The sequence below is a fragment of the Leptopilina heterotoma genome, unplaced genomic scaffold (assembly GCF_015476425.1).
Source record: "Leptopilina heterotoma isolate Lh14 unplaced genomic scaffold, ASM1547642v1 Lhet_145, whole genome shotgun sequence".
NCBI lineage: Eukaryota > Metazoa > Arthropoda > Insecta > Hymenoptera > Figitidae > Leptopilina > Leptopilina heterotoma.
The window spans coordinates 1,068,034-1,085,460 of record NW_025110863.1 but is presented as its reverse complement, the minus strand read 5'-3'; the positions used below and the strand labels follow the sequence as shown (position 1 = coordinate 1,085,460).

The 17,427-nt window shown below is 30.7% G+C and overlaps 1 protein-coding gene across 2 annotated transcripts in view; it reads left to right on the top strand.

Annotated features, from left to right (window-relative positions):
- LOC122498304 (LIM domain only protein 3-like) overlaps positions 1 to 17,427 on the top strand; it is a 373,628-nt gene that overhangs the window by 122,859 nt on the left and 233,342 nt on the right. The window lies entirely within an intron of this gene.

Sequence of the window (17,427 nt, the reverse complement as noted above, 5' to 3'; positions counted from 1 at the left end):
ATCCAAATCACATGCTAGATATTAACTAACATGATAGATATTTACTTTCAATATCTAGATAGCTGTCCCTATGTTAAAGAATAAAAATATTAAACATTAACATCTAGATATTTACCTTGAATATCCATTTTTCTCCGTGTAATATTGCTATTAATAAAATTTAAAATTGTCATTAAAAACGAATTCAATATTCTCTTAGAAATGAGAGCGATTATGTGGGTTCAAATATGAATGCGTTAATCAATTATTTAAAACATAGAATGTTAAAAAATTTAAGATATTATGAAACTGAGTTTATAAACATAAATTTCCGAATTCTACCTAAATACATTAAATTAAAAACTTAGTTTTTTCAAACATATTCATATTTTACTAACATTTAAATTTCATACCTCATATAAAGCTTTTTGCATAACAAATTTTCATACTGGATCGTCTAAAGCTCTCTGACAATTTTTCTCCTCGTCTACTACTACTATTGTCACTAAAATATGAAAGAAAAGTTGAAAAAGTTCAACTGCTCGTGATATCGATAAATAACGACTCGGGTATGATCTAAATAAAGAGCAGGTTCAACGACATTACACGTGAAAGCACCAACGATAAAAAGAGTATATGAACGAAAAGTAAAGCACATACAGTTCCTCGCAACATCTTTCTTTTATAAATCGACTTCAAAAGTTAGCCACGTACGGTGAATTCACCATCAAATCGATATCGCATACCTATCGATAATGCACGACTATGTTGCCTCTTTTATTTGTACATAGTCAAAAACCATGTAAGAAAACTAGAAATATATTACTTATTTATTTATTCAACAGGAACTGAAATGTTCCTTTATAGAAAAAGTACTGAATAATTTAAGTTATTTAACTATATTATAATTTAGAATGTCACGGAGTCACTAAGATAAAAATAGGGATCCATTAAAAAATAAAGGTCTTTGTAAAGGTCTTAGAGAAAAGATTGCTTTTTTCAACTGCAAATAATTTTGGAATGTGGAATATATGATATTACACAGTAAAAAGAAAGTCTTATTTTAAGGCAGGGAAGCAGCCTTAAATTAAGACGCAACATTTTTAAGGTACTCAATGCTGAATTAAAGCAATGCAGAAAATTTTACCAGGGACTCGATTACGTAAAATTCATTTCTACATTCACTTTCACTTTGATAAATTATTTTTGTTATTTTTACTTTGACAGATTTTTATTTTCAATTTTATTTAATTTCATTTTTATTTTCATGATACAATATTATATTAACTCTTTAATTTTAACTTTCATAGGATTTAATTTTTACTTTAATTTTCACTTTGCCATTTTATTTCCTCTAAACATTTCCCCCTCCTTTTCACTTCAATTTTCTCTTTTACTTTATTAGATTTTTATTCACTTTAACCCCTTGACTGTGGATGAAGTGCATACACGTCATGAAATTAACTGGCCCAAACAGTGGATGACGTGTATACACGTCATGGTCCAAACAAGAAAACATCTTAACGTATATTCGCAAAAATTCTTACTCGGGGGTTTTTGGGGTCGCTGATCACGATTCTGAAGTCAGATTTTCAAAATATATAATTTTTCATCCAAAATGACCGCTAAAAATTTTGAAAAATTTCAAAAGTGGATAAATTCTTTTAAAAATTTTTACTCAGGGGTTTTTGGGGTCGCTGATCACGATTCTGAAGTCATATTTTCAAAATACATAATTTTTTATCCAAAATGGCCGCCAAAATTTTTGGAAAATTTCAAAAGTGGATAAATTCTTTTAAAAATTCTTACTCGGGGGTTTTTGGCGTCTTTGATCACAATTCTGAAGTCATATTTTTAAAATACATAATTTTTTATCCAAAATGGCCGCCAAAAATTTTGAAAAATTTCAAAAGTGGATAAATTCTTTTATAAATTCTTATCATTTAAACTTTAAAAAACTAATAACAGATTCGTAATCGGCGACCCCAAAAACCCCCGAATAACGAATTTTAAGCATATCTAATGAATTTTTCAAAATCGCGTCCGCTATTTTGGATCCGCCATTTTGAATTTTAAAAAACTAATGTCAGATTCGTAATCAGCGACCACGAAAACCCCTGAATAACAAATTTTAAGCGAATCCAATGAATTTTTCAAAATCGTGTCCGGCATTTTGGATCCGCCATTTTGAATTATAAAAAACTAATGTCCCCAGGCGCGAGCTGACAGTGAGTTCAGGCTTTACGAAGCTTGATTGAGGCTTGGCCAGTATTGGTTGAAGATTGATGGGACAGCGAAAGCAAGGCTGCTTGAGTCCGGAATAGTAACATCGATGTAAACCTGACGCTCAGTCTTTGTTGAAGACTGGCGTTCAATCTTCAATCAATGCTGTGGAAGCCGAAAGCAGGACTGAACAAGACTGCTTCCACTGTTTCCAAATTTACACGCTTCTCACGCGTTCATTCAATATAACGTGAATATATTAATTATTATTATTAATAATAAACAGTATTGTTATTAATATATATGTATTTACATATTTAATGACAATAAGTTATTATTATAATAATTATATTATTTTCATATAAATATTATATTACTAACAATAAATGTCATTTAACATAATAATATTGAAAAATAATTTTAGCAAAAAAAGACAATTTGTGATAATTGGTACATTTTTTAACTTCATTTTTAACAGACTTTTAATATTATTTACAAACAAGTTCACAAGTTTTTTTTAACAACACTTATTAATTATGCAGATTAAATAGTAATTTTATTATTTTATGTAAAACGCTTATAATGAAAAAATCCGCTCGCATGTGGGATCGAACTCACGTCCCCCCGCCCCAGACGCATTCCGGAAGTCCTTGACGCAACCACTTAAACCGCACGGCCACTGAGTCTCGATGAGAACTAGGGCTAATCTAATATATTAATGCCAATGCAGTATATTTTGTTACTTATAAGGGCAAAGTAAAAACTATGACTAAAAATTTTACACATACTAATCCTGAATTATTTTAATTATAAAAAATGAATATTAAATAACTCATAATAAAATTATAATCATTACAAAATTCAACTTTTAAAACATTTTAAAATTAAAAATATTTAATGAATAATTTAATAAACATCGATAAATAATTGATATTTTTTATTATTCAGTAACAAAATTATTAACATTTATTATTAGATATATTAATAATATATTATTTAAATAAATGTAATTTGTAATAATAATGAATTATAATGTTAAATATTACAATTATTATTAATTATAATAATATTTATTAATTCAATAATAATTATTAATAATTATAATAATTAATAAATAAATAATAATTAATTAAATTAATATTAAAAATTAACATAATTAATAAAATTATTAAATATGATGCAGTGTCAGGAATATTTATTGCACATTTTAATTATTATTTATTAATTATCTATAATAATTTTAAAAAGATTTATAAAAAAAAAATTTCCCATTTAACTTTTTTTAAATATGAAAGTTACAATTAATAATATATTTATACCTACTAAATAAATATAAATATTTATTTGTTTTTATTGAAACAATTATTATAATTATTATAATATTATTTAATGAAGTGAACACGGTAATAAATAAAGATAAACTGAATATTGTGTAAAGATTGATTCAAGCTTGAATCAAGATTAGAAGTTCGAGCTTCACTCATAAAGATTGACCGAGTCTTGAATCGAGCATGGGACGAGCATTGGGCCCAATGTTAAACCAATATTGAACTAATATTGAGTGACAGTGATGTAAAGACTGCTTCTACTGTGGGTTACCCACACTGAGCGTTCAAGACTCAATCAAGCTTTAATTTATCGTCAGCACTGGTCTTTCGCGCCTGGGTCATATTCGTAATCAGCGACCACGAAAACCCCCGAGTAACGAATCTTCAGCGAATCCAAAGAATTTTTCAAAATCGTGTCCGCCATTTTGGATCCGTCATTTTGAATTTTTGAAAACTAACACTGGAATCGTAATCAGCGACCCCAAAAACTCCTTCCCAGGTAGAAATTGACGACCGGGATGGTACCGGCCCGGTACAAACGGCGGATTATAAGTGCCGGGGCGGTACCGGCATAAGACCGTAATTTTTACCGTCTCGGTACCGGCAAATTGCCGGATGATAACTGCGGCAGGTATCCGGCATACGTACCGGGCCGGTACCGAATAATCCACCGGGGCGGTACTGGCCCGGTTATTGTTGGAAGGCATTTAGTGCCGGTTTATTACCGGCTGCACAACCGGCTAGGTACTGGTCCAGTACCGGCATAAGTGCGTTCATTCCACCGGCGCAGTACCGGTAAATTGCCGGATGATAACTTCGGTAGGTATCCGGCAACCGTACCGGGCCTGCACTGATGAATATCTGACACAGTACCGGGCCGGTTAAAAAAATTACATGTCAGTTTGATTAATTGTTTAATTATTATTATTATTATCAATGTTATTATTAATTTTAAATTGGAAACAGTAAATAAATTAAATGCTGAAACAGAGAAACATAAACAATTATAGAAAAATCTGAAGACTCGAGGAGTTGAACACAGGACCCTGAGGCTGCAAAGTCGACACCACATCCGCTAACCTAAACCTGCATATGAAAAGTAAATGCAAAGTGAGCTTATAAAGTCCAACCGACATTACAGCTGGCAGCAGTACCGGGCCGGCACTAATAATCAGCCGGTACGGTACCGGGCCAGTATTTGTATTTTTTAATTTATTTTAATTCAATTTAAATTATTATAAATAAATAAAAATAGTAATTATAAATAATAATAACCGCCCTATTCACCGGCTAGATACCGGGCAGGCACCAATAAACAACCTACCCGGTATTAATATAATTTCCGGCATAACTAACTAATTAAATTCATAAATTAATTTTCAAATTTTTCTCTCTTCTTTAATTCTTTTTCTGCTAGTATAACATTAGCAAACAACCGGGATGACACTGGGCCTATAATAATATTTTTGTCGGCAAAACTTATGTGCCAGTAGAAAGTACTAAGTAAATTTTTGTGCTGGGCCGGTGCTGGGCCGGTAAAAATATTATCACCGGCAAATCTCCTTCGGCGGTATAAGACAGAGCGAAATGACAGTACCGGGCCGGTGCTATGCCAATAAAAATATTATCACCGGCAAATCTCCTTCGGCGGTATAAGACAGAGTTAAATGACAGTACCGGGCCGATGCTATGCCGGTAAAAATATTATCACCGGCAAATCTCCTTCGGCGGTATAAAACAGAGCGAAATGACAGTACCGGGCCGGTGCTACGCCGGTGTTGGGCCGGTAAAAATATTATAACCGGCAAATCTCCTTCGGTGGTATAAAACAGAGCGAAATGACAGTACCAGGCCGGTGCTGGGCCGGTAAAAAAATTATCACCGGCAAATCTTCTTCGGCGGTATAAAAACAGAAGTAAATTATAGTACCGGGCCGGTGCTGGGCCAGATATTTTTAATCAACCGGCCCGGTACACACTACCAGTACCGGTACAAATTCACATTTACCACCAGGCCGGTACTGGGCCGGTATTTATTTCATATCCGGCCCGGTACCTTTTTGCCGGTACCGGCATAAGTCCGACTGTACAACCGGTTTGGTACCATGCCGGTCGTTAGTGCTGGCACACCTCCAACTTTTCTGCCTGGGTTAGTACCTAGTGTCATGAAAATTTATTCACAAGAAGGTCTTACCCATTTTGGGACCATTTTGTTATATTTTAGCTACACACTGAAGCGGTTAATAGAATGTCATTTTCACTCTAATTTTTACTTTCATATATTTTTATTTTCATTTTCACTTTGACAGATTTTTATTTTCTTTTTATTTCAAAGTGAAAGTGAAAGTCAATCAAAAGTGAAATAAAAATAAAATTATGTCAAAATGAAAGTGTGAAAATAAAAATCAAAGTGAGAATTAAATAATTTAATTTTTATTTTCACTTTTATTCTCACTTCCATTACGTCACCAACTTTCAGGGCCATATAACGAAAGTCGATTTGTCTACACGTTCTACTTTTGGCCCAAACTCGAGGTGTGCATTTTTTACGTCCCTGAAAGGGGCTCAATTCGAGCATATAACAGTGTTGAGTTCAGAGGAGTGGAAAATTTCTGACGATGTAATAGTATGAGGACCCGACTGTACAATTTTCAATTTCACTTAAACGAAATTTTATTTTCATTTTTACTTTTCGTTCGTTACATTCGTTTTCACTTTCATTCTCACTGCGTTAACATTTTATTGTCACATACACTCTTTCTCTTATAAGAATATTTTGAATTTGTAATTTCATTTTTATTTGCTTCTTCAGTTTGACGGAATATTATTTTTACTTTCACACTGATTTTTTTCAGTGCACTTTGATAGAAAAAGAAAATAAAAGTCTGTCAATCCCGTGCAGAAATTAAAATGTGGGCCTGATAGGGTACTGGACAGTTTTCCCGATCTCTGGAGTGGCTCTGGGTAGAGAAACTGACCAGTGCCCGACTAGTGTGTGACGCTGTTCCCGACCAATGCCCTACTTAGGGAAAAACTGGTCAGGGCCTCGTCAGTTTTTCTTAAAATTGCCCTATTTTGTGAGGTTAATTTTATTCAAAAGAAATTACAATAAAATTACTGTAATTAAAAATATTATTATATTAGAAACATAATGAACACAACATATTTATACATAAAATAATGAGGTATTATAGTCATTTTGACAAATTTAAAAGTGAAAATGATAAAAATAATATAATTTCAAGAATAGAAAAACTTAAAAATTTTTGCAAAATATAATTTTTGGTTTTATGATTAATTCATTTTTCTTTTGGAGGTTGTCGCTCCTTTCTGCCTCCTTAATTTTATAATATTAATAAAGGTTATAATTGAGGGTTCACGTGCAATAAGGGGATACGCATGGAAGTGAAAGTCCCCGCGTATAGCGATTCTGCGGCTGCGCGAGAGGACAACGAATAGCCTGCGCGTCCCCTTATTGCACGTGAACCCTCAATTTTTGTTTTCAAATGTATAAGTAATAATTAATATTTATTTAATAAATATTTTATTCAAATTTATTAATTATGTTTAAAAAATAGTTATTAAATATTGAAGGTGTTAAATTTAACAATCTCTCCGAATCATTTTCTTACTTTAAGGTTTAAGCTAACCCACACAGCACATGATATTTCCTGAATACTTCCTGAATATTTCACTGAAAGATTGAAATATTTCATTGCAAGATTCAGGAAATATTTCTGCAAACAGGAAAATGTCCGCTTATGTAGGAATATTGACGCGAAAATTGAGAAAATATTTCATTGAAATATTCCTGCAATATTACACATAAAGATTCTGCAATATTGTGAAAATATTTCAAAAAATGGAAAAATTTGTTAAACACCTCAAATCAATAGGAATTTTCTGAAATATTTTAAAACCCATAGGATATAGTAAGCCAAAAACTACTGCGCAACTCTACAGGCCATAGAAACTGAGTTCGACCAGTGCGCATCATTTCAGTTGAATATTTCCAAAATATTTCAATGAAATATTTTCTCAACTTTCGCGTCAATATTCCCACATAAGCGGACATTTTCCTGTTTGCAGAAATATTTCCTGAATCTTGCAATGAAATATTTCAATCTTTCAGTGAAATATTCAGGAAGTATTCAGGAAATATCATGTGCTGTGTGGGAATATAATATAAAATAATTATTATTATTAAAATAATATAATACCTATATATATATACAAACCAAATGATAAATTCATCCTATAAATTAATAATTATTAAAATTCATTAAGTATAATTTGTTAATAATTGTTTATTAATTATTATTTTTTAAATTCATAATTTTTATTTTTAAATAAATGTATAATAATTAATTATTTAATAACTATTATTATTCGTTATTTATAATTTAGTTGTTATTATTAATAAATAAACTTTATTATAATATTGTACTTAAAGGAAAAAAAAATTATATGTATTTTCGTTTCTTAAATATATTACCATAATTATTTTATAAAGTGTTTTAAAAGAACACGCTTTTTTAACTTAAATAACTGTATTAAAAAAGTTAATTTTAAAAAATTAAATTTATTTACATGCTTTTAAAACGAGGAAAACTGTCGAGGCCCTGATCAGAGCCATATTTCATATCTAGTGAACACCCCACTTAGGGTTTTGGCCAGAATTTCTGGTCAAACCCATAAGATAAAAAAATTCTTAAAAATGTAGTATAATTACTCCGTTTAATTAATTTCTTCAATTGTTTATAATTTTATTATGGGAACTAATTTAAAAAACTTAATTCATTTACACTTTATTCAAACGAGGAAAACTGTCGAGGCCCTGATCATAGCCCTATTTAATATCTAGTGAACACCTCACTTGGGGTTTTGGCCAGAAATTCTGGTCAAACCCACAAAATAAAAAATTATTAAAACGATAGTATAATTACTCTCTTTAATTGTATTCTTCAATTGTTCATTATTTTTTATTAAAAGTAATTTTAGAGATTTAATTTTTTTACACTTTATTTAAACAAGGAAAACTGTCGAGACCCTGATCGGTACCCTATCTAAAATCTAATAAACACCCTACCTGGGGTTCTGGCTAGGAATTCTAGTCAAACCCCTAAAATAAAAAAATTATTAAATAACTAAAATAATGATTGCCTTTCATTGATAATAGCTTCTACAACAAAAAGGAAATCTAAAAACTTTATTAAAAAAAAAAAAAATTAATAGGGAAAACTGTCCAGGCCCCGACCAGAACCCTGTTTTAAATAGGGCAAAGTGGGGCATTTTCTGCACGGGATGTGAAAATGAATGTTAAAAATATATCAAGGTGAAAATGAAATAAAAATCTGCTAAAGAGAAAGTGAAAATAAAAATCTGTGAAAGTGAAAATAAAAATTTGTCAAAGTGAAAGTGAAAATAGAAATGAAATTACGTAATCGAACGTTAATTAAGTTAAAAAATCAGGAACGCGAGAAAAGACTGCTTTCTATGAAAACCCTCAAGAGAAAGGAGTGCGAAACATACAAAAAAGGAAGGAAAGGATGATATTAGAAGAGGGTAACTTTAGTACGAACAACTTGCAAAGCGTCCAGTGCATTAATTTCAACTTTAAGCGAGGTGCCACTTGAACATTCTTTTAAGCAGAGGCATTTTCTTCCACTTAACTTTCAAACGATAAGACCAAAAACCCTTTGGGTAGGCGAAGAAGAAATGGGTTTGGAGGGGTGAGAGTGAAAAAGAGTATAGTCACACCAAGGGGTGAGCATGCTAGTAAAGTTGTTCGTTTAGTTCGTTAAAATGTCTCGAGACTCGCAGACAAGGAGGAGGATTTTCTCGAGTTATGAGGCCCGAGGTGAAAAGATAACCTACAAGCATTACTCACGTATTCTAAGTGGAGGAAGCCAAGCGAATCAGAAATGCATCTACCGTCGATCGATTCTGAAGAGAAATAACAAAGACGGGGAATTTCGATTCATTTTTAACGCAGGGAAAATTTATATTGCTTTATTATCTCGATTCGGCATATTTTTATTTCCAATTTCTTTTTCGAAGTCTTTTCTTTTCCTTTTTATTCACAGCCTAAAAAAGCCAGTCAATAATATATGAATGCCCCTGTAGAAATTGAAACGTGGTAGTGATCGGGCCCTGATCAGGTTAAATTGGATTTGGAAATGAAACACTTTTTCTGATCAGGTCCTACAGTGGTGTTTAAAAAAAAGACCACATCAGGGCCTTATAAGGCTCTGATCACAACCTGATTTGGTATTTTATAAGTATACTTATAATAAATTAGCTTATTTTATCTGCAGTAAAATTTATTTCTATTATTTCATCTGAAAATGTAAGGTTAATTTTAATATACAAATTGTTTTATTTCTTTTCAATAAAAAACTAAAATTTTGTTAAAAAGTTAAAATGATAGCGACAAATCAAAATTATGCAGATTTTGTTCTCTTTATTTCTAAAGAAATATAGAAAATTATGCAAATTTCAGCAAAAAAATAAAATTATTTGCATAATTTCTATTTTCAAATAATAATTTTGTAAAAAATTCTGAATTTTTTTAAAAAAGGAAAAAAATAATTTTTTAAATTAATTACCTACAATTTTTCAACAAAATGTCAAGATATATTTTTTTATTGTTTAGAAATAGAATATTATATCCGTATCTTAAAATTCAGAAAAAACATTTTTTTTAGTTTCATCAGAATTTGGAACATTTTGGAACATTTCTTTGAATTCATTTTAATTAATTATTATTTATTTTCACTTGAACTGTTTCTTTTTCGTTGAAACTGACGTAAAATGAATTTTAAATAATTGAATGTGGCTTTTTCGAAGTAATCTGGAACCTGATCAGGTCCTGATCAGGGCCTGAAGAATGGCTGTGATAAGTAAATCCTGATCAGGGCCAAACCACAAAAAGACTTAAGGCAATTTCTACACGGGTGTATGAATGTTTTCAAACAACTGACAAATTCACAAATTAATATTTTTAAAATATCCTAAGTACTCTAAAGCTACATCTATCAGAGATTCAGAAAAACTTAACATTTTTATTTTAGATTAAACCGTCTAACCGATTTTTTGTAAAGTTTCAAAGTTAACATATAAAGTCCTCAAAACCAAATTTTGTTTGCTTTATTTCTGTGTCTTAGAAAAATTCATGAAAAATAGGTTTAAAAGATACCCAAGGGTGTCACTCCCCCTTAAATTTGGAATGTTGAATCTGGAAATGAAATGAGAAATTGGAATTTAGAAGTAAGAGAGTGAATCAAATAAATCAAAATATCTTTTGGGTTAATATCAAGTGGTAAAATATTTTAATTCGTGACATCATTTTGGTTTTTCATTCATAACCATGGGTCATTATTACCTTCAATTAATACCAAAATAGGGCGAATATTGGACTAAACTTGGTTACCAATGTTCACTAATTAATTCCATTACATTCATCCAAAATTAAACTAATATTGATCCTACATTGTGAGTCAATGATGATCAATTTTATTGACTACTAAACTTGAGCGAATATCATTGAACTCTACAGAAGGCATTAAATGCAAATAATTTGTGCATCTGTTTGTGAGACAGCAATATTCACAGTGGTGAGTCCCGACGAGTCTCACATGACACATTGGCGTCTGAGTTACATAATATCTGTAGCAGACACTCGGTTTCTAGTCTAACAGAAGCAAGCGGTTAGATATAATATCTCTTGTCACGTCTAACGTCACTTTGGTGCTTCCAGTATTCATAGTTCGTATAATACCAAACTATGTGTAGCATATATAGCATAATATAGCAGTGAAACTCAGTTTCCACACAGTACAATCCCTTTCTCTCTCTATTTTCATACATTCTATCACAACGAAGAAAACCTCATCATGACGTGGATTGTTAAGTTTCCTAAATACGACCACATCTCTTTTATCTCTTTGACCCCCTTTTCATTCTAAATCGATGCCTTTATAACGGATTTTCTTCAAGTGTCTCTGCAATGAAAATTCTAACCTCGAGTTTTCCCTTTTATTCTTATTTTATTTTGTTTCAAAGAGAAAGTTTACATTTTTTCAATAAAATTCTTGAGTTTAATAAAGACTACTGATTTACGAGTTGTGGTAACTTTCTTCTTTTGAAACAAAACTTTTTGAGTAAACAATGTTTTATGACGATCGTTAAAAAATTGACTGCTAGGAAAACACGATAGTCTTTTGGGATTAGTTTTGACTGCTGCTGAAGTTTATCAATTATTGTCAGGGTTAGCTACTAACTTAAGGTGAATAATGTATAATCATAGTTGACAATGTCAACAGGAAAATATTGGGTATATGTTAACTATCAATCTTAACCTATTAATTTTTCTGATTAGACTTATTCGTCAGAAAATTTTTTATGATATACCCCTGGCGGGCAGGTTTCACTGAACATCTACTGAATTCGGTAGACGTTCGGTATACGTTCGGTAATTGGTCGAAAAATTCAATAAAAAAGCATAGAATGTTGAAATATTTCAGTCCACCTTTAAAATCGGCAAAATATACTTTTTTCTTTTCTATATTGAAAAAGACAGAAAGGTATTTTTTTCTACACAGTAAAAACAAAGTCTTAAATTTAATGGTGGCTAGTTTTAATTTTTGACTTATCTTAAGCTATCAACTTTATTTAATCATAAAAACTAACTGAAAATTAAAGTTAGTTGTACTCTTACTTAAATAAAACTCAGTTTGTAATTTATTTATAATACACCGAACTTAATTTCAGATCCAATGGTATTAATAAAAAGTTGGATGAAATTAACTTCTAATAAGGTACGCTAACAGCTGACTGTAAGTCTGGCGAGGCTGAAAAAGTTGATTGTGACGTCACAAGGGACGCAATTTGCAAACGTGAAAAGTCTGAATAGCGCGTCGCGTCGCCGGTTTACTTTTGACTCGTGTTTTATTAATAATATATAAGTCCATAAATTATATTTATAATTGGTGAATCTTAGACAGAAAGTTTAGTTTTATTAGTATGTTAATATTTTAATTCGATTATAAACAAGTTTATAATCTTAATTTCACCTAATATATATGTGCATTAGCATTTAATTCTTTATCTTAAAGAGAGAAATTTCCACTGATAGTTTTAATAATTGTTGTTTGTTATAAGAAATTAAATGTGACATATGTTTATTTTAATAAAATTCAAGAATATGAACATACACTGTAAAAACAAAGTCTTTCTTTAAGACGGTGTCAAAGTCGATTGGATTTTTGCATTGAGCTTCAATGGAAAAATCGCATCGACTTTGACACCGCCTTTAAGCTCGAAATTTGTCTTTTTTCAAGGTGTAAACGGAAGACTCCCCAATTGATACAAGTAAGGTGTTAAATAAACTGAAATTCAACTGTAAGCTTGTAAGAAGGCTGAAATTTAGCTAGATGGTTTGGCTAAATTTTAGCCTTCTTAGGGAGCATCCATAAACCACGTAGCTCCGATTTTTGAACTTTTCGACCCCTCCCCTCCCCCACGTAGCTTAACGTAGCATATTACCGAACCCCCTCCCCCCTACCTAATGGAACGTAGCTTTTTCTTTTTTTGAATATTAAAATCTCTTTTCTAAAAATAATCAATAAAATCGTATTGAAACATAGTAAACAATATTAAATGTTTTTAAATCACAGTTTATTTTTTTGTTTTGACAAGTAAGAGTTTGATACAAGACTAATTCTTAATTTTAATCAATATCTATCCCTATTAATATAAAATCATATCGCCGCCGCCGCTGTTTCAGAAAGTTTTAAGGGACCCTTATAGTAGGGGGAACATAGTCAAGGTTGGCCCACTGTCAAGGTAGGTCCATCGTCAGAAACAAGTTATATTTGACCTAAATTCAGGTCAATTTAAGGGCAGTTTTAACCTACAGGTCAAAATTACTCAAAATTTAGGTCAATTTTAAGGGCAGATTCAACCTACAGGTAAAAAACTAACAAACTAACCCCTCTGCCCTCAAAATTTAAGTCAATTTTAAGAGTAGTTATGACTTAAAGTTAAAAATTGACAAACTTATCGCTCTGCTTTCAAAATTTAGTTCAATTTTAAGGGCAGTTTTGACCTAAGCGTTAAAAATTGCGTTTTACTCTGCCCGTAAAATTTATGTCAATTTTAAGGGCAGATTTAACCTACAGGTAAAAAATTGACAAACAATTCCCTCTGCCCTCAAAATGTAGGTCAATGTTAAGGGCAGTTTTGACCTAAACGTCAAAAATTCACAAATAATTCCCTCTGACCTCAAAATGTAGGTCAATTTTAAGGGCAGTTTTAATCTACAGGTCAAAAATTAACAAACAATTCCCTCTGCTCTCGAAATTTAGGTTAATTTGAAGGGCAGTTTTAACCTACAGGTAAAAAATTGACAAACAATTCCCTTTACCTTCAAAATGTAGGTCAATTTTAAGGGCAGTTTTGACCTTAACGGAAAAAATTGACGAACAATTCCCTTTGCCCTCAAAAATTATGTCAATTTCAAGGTCAGTTTTTTTTTCATATATATACACACTAAAAAAAAAGTTTTACTTTCAGCCTCTTTTTGAGGCTGAATTTATGATGTAAACGGAGTCAGCCCCGTTAAACAAGGACAGACTTATGTGAAATACATGGGCTGAATTTAAGGTGTAAACGGAGTCAGACTTTTTTTTTCCTGTGTATATATATATTTATTTATTCCACATGAAAAGGGCCTATATTGTCGGTTGTAGTTTTCGAGATAATCGCAATTTAGTAATTTTGGAGCAAAATCTTAATTTTTAAAAAAATTTTATTATCAATCTACATGTTTTGACAAGTCGAATCATGCGGTTTTCATTAATTTATCGATAATTTAACTGTTTGATTTCATTAGTTCTTTAGAAAAATGAAAAGGGTCCATTTTGGCGGTCATTTGCAAAAGTAATCCGTATTTTAAAAATGGAGGTGTGGAAAAAATTTAAAACCTCTTGATTTTTCATCTTTAAGGTGTCCTGGACTGTAAACAATTCTTATCTGAATAAGTTTCTAGAAGAACCAGAGATATTGATGTTAGAGTCTTTTTTTCGTAATTGTCGAAATGAAAATTTGGATATTACGTTATTTTTTCATAATAGAAACTGTCAAAAATTTTTAAATAAGTTATCTAATATCTATTCTTTTTCTTCAATGACACAATGAAATTGTACCTAATCATTAATCTTGTAAAAAAATGGTTCTTTAATAGAAAAACTGTCCTTTTTAGAAAAAAAAAGTGGACGTCCACATATATCTCTCGAATTGACTTTCGAGCTGCCCCCGTAATTTCAAAAAAATGTATGTCAAATAAAAATACAAAGCTACGTTGCTTAGACTCAAAACCCTCCCTCCCCCCATGTGGTCTAACGTAGCACATTACCGAAACCCCTCCACCCCCAAACCAGGCTACGTGGTTTATGGATGGTCCCTATTACTAGCTTACAGTTGAATTTCAGTTCATTTAACACCTTACTTGTATCAATTGGGGAGTATTCTTTTTAAACTTCTAATCATTACTGACATTCAACCAACATGGTCTACTTCCGTTTACACCTTGAAAAAAGACAAATTTCTGGCTTAAAGGAAGACTTTGTTTTTACAGTGTAGGACAAATTTTTGAGTTATGAATTTTCAAAATTTTCGTTTTTTAAATGGAGATCTATTTTTAATGTCCGATAACTAAAAAATATTGTTTATTTTTATTTTTTGACAAGAGAAAAAAAGTTTTGTTTTTCCCTGTACTATTTAATAATGATAACAATTTTTTTTCATAATAAGTTATTAGAAATATATCCTTCCATAGTTTGATAATGTTGATAATGTATATGATCTTGGGAAGGTAAGATTTGAATAAAAAATTCAAAAGTGTGTCGTTAAAAGAGCGACGTTTCGTTGGCTAGGGTTTGCCAACCTCATCAGGCTAAAATTTTATTAAATACATAGGTTACACATCAGTATTTCTTTGGAAAGGTCTAAAAGCACTATTTCTATAAATTAACAATAATGATATACCTAAATTTCGTTAGAACATCGAACACATGCTATGGGCTCACCAATCTCGGCCTTTGTTTCCGACCTTGTTATGGATGATCTGGAAAGTGATTGTCTTGAAATATTAAAAGAAAAATATAATTGTGTTCCACTATTCTACTTCAGATATGTGGATGATACAATTTTGGCTGTAAGAAGAGAACACGTCGATCTTGTAATTGACACTTTTAATTCTTATAACCAGAAGTTACAATTTACTATGGAAATAGAAAAGAACAATTCCATTAACTTTCTTAACTTGACACTCATTAGAGAAAATAATCATATAATCACTGACTGGTATCAAAAACCTACTTCTTCCGACAGACTAATTAATTATTTTTCAGATCATCCAATTCAACAAAAAAAGAATATTGTGTACAACTTAGTTGATAGAGCCATTTCATTATCCAATAAAAAATTCCATTTTGACAACATGAAGAAAATTAGAAAAATTCTTAAAAACAATAGTTATCCTTTAGATTTTATTGAAAAACATATTGGTATTAGAATGAACAAATTAAAATATTCGAATGAGAATAATAACGATCAAAATAGAGTTAGTATATATAGTCAAATCCCCAAGGTTGCTTTGCCTTTTAATGAAAAATATTTCTTTAAGTTGTCAAATGTTCTTAGGGAATTTAATTGTACCTCTATTCCCATCGTTAACAAAAACTCTAATTCTATTATAAAATTGGGAAAAGATACAACTAAAAAATGGGATAAAACGAATGTCGTATATAAGTTTGATTGTAAAGACTGCCCAGCAACTTATATAGGAGAGACAAAGCGATCACTACAAACTCGCATCAACGAACATAAAAAAGTAAATGACAATTCTGTGGTCTATCGACATCGTTTAAATTTTAATCATGATTTTGATTGGGAAAATACAAAAATATTGGATAATGAACCTAATTTTAAAAAAAGACGAATATCTGAAATGATCCATATAAAAACAAATCATTCCACTATCAACAGAAAGGAAGATATCTTCACCTTAAACAAAACATTCTTTCCTTTACTTAGACGTATGGACTCGTGTCCATAGAGAAAATAATAAAATCAATATAACTTGTACCTCATTTAAGAATGTGTTTATGTTTTGGTTCATTGACTTCTCTCACGTGTTTCCTGGTTCGACTTTGTAAGATAATTAAATTTCTTTTCAGTTGACAGTGAATCGCTGTGTGAGAATGTCTTCTCTCTACTTTAAATTTTATTTTTATAAGTGTGGAGTGATTTTTTATTATATTTTGACAGAATTTTAATCTTTGACGTGTTAGCATGTGTTCGATGTTTAGGTATATCATTATTGTTAATTTATAGAAATAGTGCTTTTAGACCTTTCCAAAGAAATACTGATGTGTAACCTATGTATTTAATAAAATTTTAGCCTGATGAGGTTGGCAAACCCTAGCCAACGAAACGTCGCTCTTTTAACGACACACTTTTGAATTTTTTATTCAAATCTTACCTTCCCAAGATGTATTATTATACATTATCAACATTAATTTTTTTTCATGTTTTATTAAAAAAATATAAATTTTTTATAAATAAATTAGGTTTTTTTTAACTTTGGGTATGACAAATTTTTCTTCTTTAAAAAACATACCTAAAAATGCTGAAAAGTTAACAAATTAGAATAATTATGGAAAAAATTATGTTTCCTTTTTTTCCATTGCCATGGAAATCAATTCAAAACATATGTAAATTCTCTCAAAAACTTTAAAAATTTATTACCACAAACAATAACATTTGTTATAAAAAAAATTATTTACTTCTTAAACAAATTAATTGCTTATTTCTGAAAAATTAATATAAAACAT